Source organism: Meleagris gallopavo, chromosome 4 (assembly GCF_000146605.3).
Source record: "Meleagris gallopavo isolate NT-WF06-2002-E0010 breed Aviagen turkey brand Nicholas breeding stock chromosome 4, Turkey_5.1, whole genome shotgun sequence".
In the NCBI taxonomy this organism is placed as follows: domain Eukaryota; kingdom Metazoa; phylum Chordata; class Aves; order Galliformes; family Phasianidae; genus Meleagris; species Meleagris gallopavo.
The window spans coordinates 60,354,875-60,361,578 of record NC_015014.2 but is presented as its reverse complement, the minus strand read 5'-3'; the positions used below and the strand labels follow the sequence as shown (position 1 = coordinate 60,361,578).

General features: G+C 42.3%; 1 protein-coding gene across 1 annotated transcript in view; it reads right to left on the bottom strand.

Moving 5' to 3' along the window:
- Positions 1-6,704, bottom strand: part of LETM1 (leucine zipper and EF-hand containing transmembrane protein 1) — a 35,427-nt gene that overhangs the window by 28,017 nt on the left and 706 nt on the right. The gene's annotated exons all lie outside the window — the stretch shown is intronic.

Sequence of the window (6,704 nt, the reverse complement as noted above, 5' to 3'; positions counted from 1 at the left end):
AAAAAAAAAAGTTTTCCAGGGCTCAAAGCATTTCTGTCTTTGGCAGAATCTTTTCTCAAAGCATACTGAAGGGAAAGTATGGAAATGAAATACAAAGAGTGGTTAAAACAATATTTTGGGTAGAGATGAGCCCAAACCAAACCCAGATTAGAAAGCCAGATACCTCCCTAGATACCATTCCCAAGATGAGGAAGGTTTGTTGTGATACTCAGGGAATGATTGGGAAACATTGCAGGTCTGCCACCAAGTTTAATTTATTAACTGAACTTGTAAAAGGCTTAACCCTTACCAGCCCCCACAGCTAGCACAAATCCTACAGCAAATGTACTGCATGGTCACGATAGACAAATTCCACATACTTGTGATGGAACTTAAGCAAGGTAGGCAAAGATGAGATATTTTTCTTTTTCTCGCCTCAGATACTTGATTATATTTATACAGATGGGCACTGGGTGGGTTGTTTGGAGGTGGACAGGATGTGGGGAGGCAGATGGAGGTCTTCTTTGGACCCACATGGGCCATGGGGCTCTGCCGAACCTAGGCAGGAGACTCAAAGCTTCAGTGTGATCAGATCTGCCATTTGGAATCAGCCTATCACCAACATTACTGTGGAGTAATTCAGGTGTTGAGACCCAGCATTTAGGACTGGATCCAAAACTCAAATGGAAGAAATTCATGAAAGTGGCTTTTAAGAGTTTAATTTGAAACAGAAAACCCTGAATCTATTTTTGCCCTGCTCTTTAATTGAATGGTGTTTTTTTTTTTTCTTTAATTCTCTAGTATGCCTGAGCTGTTCAGACATCCAGCAGCAACTCCTCAATATTAAATAGGAGGCTTTATGCTATTTGAATGATGAACGAATGACAAACTCAGCTCTGTGTGTACCCGCTGTTCTGGAAAGGTGAACAAACAGCATGTTATAGCTCGATCGGTTTACTTAATAGCAGCCAAAAGGAAAGCCAACTTCAAACAAAGCCTATCTTGACAACAGATTTCAAAGGGTAATTGCACCTATGAATTCATAAATGGTCTCAGATACAAATAATGCAAGTCTTAGGCTCAGAGACACCTTTCATTTTTATATCCCAGAAGGAGTCTGTGTGTTCAATTCTGTAGAATTGGGACAGCTAAATCATGCAAAAAACATTTTACTCTCTAGTTTAATTTTTTTTTTACAAACCTTAAAATAACCTTAAAAATATTTGTCCTAGCACTTGACAGGAATTGGGTTTGTTTTTCCATTGACATAGCAGTTGTAACACAGGTCTCAAAATAGAGTAGCTGGGAGAGGGAGGGCGTTTTTTTGCTCCAGAAGCCAGTACTACCCATCATATCAAACCACACCAGGGCCAGCTTAGTGGCACACACAGCACCTAACATCGCTGAAACCTCCCCGGCTGCAAAGAGTTGAATGTGCTCTGGGCTCCAGCAAATGCTTTGGTTTATCCCATGCCATAGTGAGGCTGCTTAGGGCTGGTACCCATAGCATGAGCAGTAACTGGCCAAATCCTCCTGTGTCTTCAACAACCCAGTTAGCCACCTCAAATTCCACAACTGAACAACCAGGACAAGATTTGGCTGAAGTAGTAGACTTTCAGTGAAGCACACTGGATAAGTGAATGCTATCCATTAACAGGTGAAAAAGTTAAATTCCAGACACGAAAGGTATCCAGGGCAGAGAGAAGCATCAACTTGTTAAATCTTAAAATTCTTTATCTTTTTTAAATCTTTTTATCTTAGACATTTTTGGTCTGCAGAGTCATGTCCCACCATAGACGCAATGAGTTCCCTAGCACATTCCCAGCTCAACCCCAGCAATTTCACCAGCACCTGCCCTCTCCTGCTACTATAGGGGCACCAGGGTACCTGCTCCTCCCAGCCTCCAGTTTTGGGAACCATAGGTGCCCAGGCTCAAGAGCAAATACTGGAAGCCAGTTTTTCAGCAAACAATGTTCCCCGGCTCCATCAGCAACATCTTCAGACTCAGTCATCTTTAAAATGAACCTAACCCAGAGAACACTGCTTGCGCATACATACATGCACACACAAAAACACTTACTAGCTTAATAAGGTGAGTATCAAAATGTAACACTAAATTATCTGACATCTTTATTGCTTAGAATGACAGATTCAAACAAAGCTAACCCTTTAATTATGTTTATATAATGTAATTTGGCATAAGTCATAAAGCACCCCTTTGGCAATGCCAGATTAAATATTTTACATTTGCTCGGGCAGCGCATTACAAGATTGAGAGAGGTATTTTCTTCTGATGCTCTGGAGCAGTGACTGTGCTAGAATGGGAACAGAGGCTTTCCCTAATGGAGAACTCAATCCAGCACCCCACTGTGCACAGCTCCCCATTGCACCCACTCACCCAGGACATCAGCACCACTGCTACTTGCCAAGAATAAAACAAGAAGCCCTGTTGGTGCCAATGGCAGCAGGAATGCCTCCATAACTGTTGGCAGAGTTTCCCAGGGCAGTCACCTTTCTGCCTGCACTGGATCCGCTCCAAGTCCTCCACTTGCAGACAAAAGTCAGTGTGTCCCATGCTTTTTCCACAGGAAGAGCTGACATGGCTCTGGGAACTGACGTGGATTTGGGAAAGTTCAGATCTGAGACTCTGAAGAGAGAATGAAACATGTGAAAATGTCCTCCAATTAAGCAGAGATTGGCCTCAATGTCCAGCGTCCTTCTCAGGGCACAAACCTCCCACTGCTGTAAGGTGTCTTCTTGACACAGGGAGTTCCCTGTACCAGGTTTGGTTCCCTATACTGTATTTGGTATCTGGGTTTCTCTAGAGAAAGCTCCGCAAGAGCCCCACCTCCAAGCTTTGTGTCTCCTTATTTTTCACTAGTCACCTCTTAGAAGTGTTAGTGATACTCATTGTCTACTCAAAAGTGATGTCAAAAAGAAGCATGATCCTTGCCCCCAGAACAGGTCCCACAAAGCCACTCCTCTACTGTCAGCACATCAGTTAAGTAGATTCACGTGAAGTGCGGAACAACATTTTCTGAGATCCAAGGTAGCCATTTAATTGTTCACCATTAATATGCGGCCCCTCCCAAGTGTCTGCACTTTCCACAAATCACCACCAAAATGCTGAAGACCTTGGCCTGCTTTCAGTCCTCTGGGATACACCTGCTCACTCTGACAATAACCATCTACTCCAGTATCTGTAAACCCACCACTCCCAAGGACAGGGCCTGTCCAGCCCAACCACATGGGTCCAACAGAGAGGTTTCATAAGCAAATGCAATGCAGTGTGATCTAGACACTTAAATAACATGGTTGCCCTTGGTAGATGTTTGTATAACAACCTGCTAGACATTTTCCTTTTAATTTTCTTCCATTCTCTATGCTTCAGTGTTATTTGCTTAATACCAGTAAGAACTTTGGAGCATGCATCTACATGCTCAAACACTGCCAAGCTTCATGATTTAAGAGAACATATACAAATTTTTGTGCAAGACAAACCACACACCAAACCTGTGTGTTTCCAGACCTGCACATCATTTCTGCCCAAAGCTTCTTCCGTGCTATGAGAAGGCAGGCAGCAGACACAGTGCCTGTGAGCCAACACTTCTCTGAACCATCCTTCTGATGTAGCCAATTAACAACGTATGCAACTTAAATCTTTTTCCAGATGGCCTGTGCACCTCATACTTTTGTCCTTTTAAGTTGTGGATGAGATTGTTTTGCCTTCTAATCCCATCTACCTCACCCACTCTTCCACATGGCATCTTTGATCTACAAGGTGCTACTTGGCCTTTGCCTCCTACTCAACACCTTGCTCCCAAGGTCTTGTCCAAATGAAGATTGTAGCTTCCTTTCACTACTTCTGTTGATGAAAGCAAGGTAATAGTCTTATCCCTTTTTTGTACAGAGTCCAGTGATTCCTTCAAAACTGCAGAGATGGAAAAAGGTGGGAAGGAAATATTTTACCCAGCCCGTACCTCAGTCTCACAGCACTGAATTTTCTTAATGTAAGAACATATCATATGCATTTTTTAGGAGATGTCCAAAGCAATTGTATTTATTTTTTTGCAGGCTTTGTTTTTATTTTATTTTTCTGAAGCTGCACTGCTGAGGGAGATGGAGAAAAACAAAAATTAAACTAAAGGGTGCAGGCATCCAGACCTGCAAAGAGCTGCGGATGTGATGGAAAGCAACAGTCAGTTTGCTGAAACACCCAGCACAAAGTTGGTGTAGTCTCACTACTTTGCTTAAGACCTTATTGTTGAGAGGTGCAAGATTTTCACACACAAACAGTGTGTGTTGTCAAGAGTAGTCAGTGCACAGTGCAGTAGTACCTACAAACAGGCAGCAGTTTGAATCACTCACTAACCACTGAACACTCAAGCAATACCTAAGTTCTTTGTCATTTTCAGAATAAAGCAATATTTATCTAAAGTCATCAAGAACAAAAGGGGACATTGCACAGACAGTAGGAGGTTAAACTTCCTGGATAACATCTGGAGCCAAATCAGCACCAATATCATAAAATAAAAATCACGTTTCTTCAAAACACTGCATAACATACAGCTCAGAGCAGAACACTGACCAAAGCAAAGAGAAGAGATCTGAGCACTAGGCAGAGCTGTGATTCGAAGATTTTGGAGTATGCCATGTTTTCATTAAGGTGTTTTAATTACAGATGGAATAAATCTACCCAGGAAAAGTTTCCTTCCTTCTTCAAGGTCGGTCTTAACTTTTTTGTCAATGCATTTCTTCCTTCATACATATGCTACTGTGTCAAGAAAAACAGTCAATGAAGAGAAAATATGAGTTATTGTTTTCTTATGCACACAGAGGTTTACAAATCTCATTGAAGTTGAGCTATATTGGCCACACAACTTGCAAATTCAGTGAAGGCCACACAAAAGGCTTTCCTCTCCTTTATTTACATGAGCATTTTCAAAAAAGAGATATATTTTGCTGTGCAGAAGGGGAAACAGAGACAGGAGTAAAAAATAGTTTGTTGAGGTAATAAAACAGGAAGACTTAAATTTCTTTCTTTAGTCCTGTAGAGCCATTTCTGTTTGAGACTTCCTTGCTCCACTGTTAACAGAAGTGGTGACAAACATTTTTGCTGCAGATTGTTAAAGTATGTGGGCTAGTTTAGCTTTAACTATGAGAATGCTTTCCCAGATATTACTAATGACATTGCCATAATTCATGACTTAAGATATTGATATATAACAGCAAAGGGACAGAAAGACTCTGAGACCTTGACTATGCCATTAACTAGGTTAAATGCAGATCAAGACTACAGCAACCCCAGAAAAGCATGTATTAATCTGAATTCTGGGTCTGCTGATTTTTGCAATGAGGTTGGCCGAAAGCAACCCAATTATTTTCATATTCTTTTACATGAAGTTAGCAGTGCTGCCTAATTACATGAGTAATAACAGACAACAAAGCCTTGTTCTCACATATTCTGAACCCTTTCATGCAGCAAGGAACCATATATATAAAATAATTAAGATGGACATCAATGAAAACAAGAAGAGGCACGAGCTTCAGGAAATGTGCCAAAGCATTGGGGCTTCTGCCAAAGCATCCCAAATGTCGACAATTTACTTGTTCAAATGTAAGTGTTAAACATCATAGTCAAGGCACTCTTAGCCTCTGAACGTTCAGGTAAGGTGGATGAGGACAATTCCAGCTTTGCTTTAGATGTAGACTTTGACTACCACAGTTGCAACAGCGCAGCACTGCTCCGTACATCTGCAGTGCCAATACTGAGCCTTTTGACTGCCCTAAAATTTACTGAAGGCAAGGGATGAACTTCTGCTGAGCAGAGAGGGCTGTATGCCAGGTCCCATACTACTTCTTGGAAATCCTTATTTGTCTCCTTACTGTTAGAAAGGAAAGTAAAAGGGAAAAATGGTCTGGTCTAGATTCTCAGTTCAGTGCCTTGGGATTGCGATCAGTTATAACAGCAGGTAGTGCCTTCAGCAGGTAAAACAGTGTTTTTCTTTATTTACACCTGGTGAGACTCACCATCAGAATCACTGGGGTATGGATGAGGCCTCTCCTAGTAGCCAGGTGACTTCAGCATGTTTTACTTACAAACAATAGGCTGCACAGTGCTTCTGGCGCATGCACGCTTAGGCAGCTGGAATTAAAATCAGGTCTCGTTTCCTTCTCTGTGTCACACAGTAAATAATCATTTGCTATGTAACCAGGAGCCTGGGACAGCAGCTTCCCAGCAATAGGTCCTAGTGACAGAAATTCATACCTACCAGTGAAAGATCTCTTGCCTTGCATGAGCATTTTAACCTTGCCCTTCTTCCCCACCCCTGCACATTTTCTGCTTACAATTATTTGCTTCATAGCTGAAGGCAGGGTTTAATCCTGCAAGCATAAATTTACACACAGCGATGTGATCAGCGAGGTTTGTGGGATTAAGTCCTTGGGTCCAGCAAAAACGTTCACAGGAGTGTAATTACAATGGGACGTGCAGGTACATGTGCTTCTGACAATAAGTGTGTGTGCAGCAGCTGCAGGAGCAGGGCTGAAGGGGCCAGGCCTGCTGAGCAGCATCTGCAAGGAGATCTTCTGCTTGCTAACAGTTCATTAAATGGCTGAAGTTTGGAGAGACCCTAAAGCTTAAAACCCCTGCTATGGGTTGGTTGCTACCACAGCATCTCAGGCTGCCCAGGGCCCATCCAACCTGGCCTTGAGCACCTCCAGGG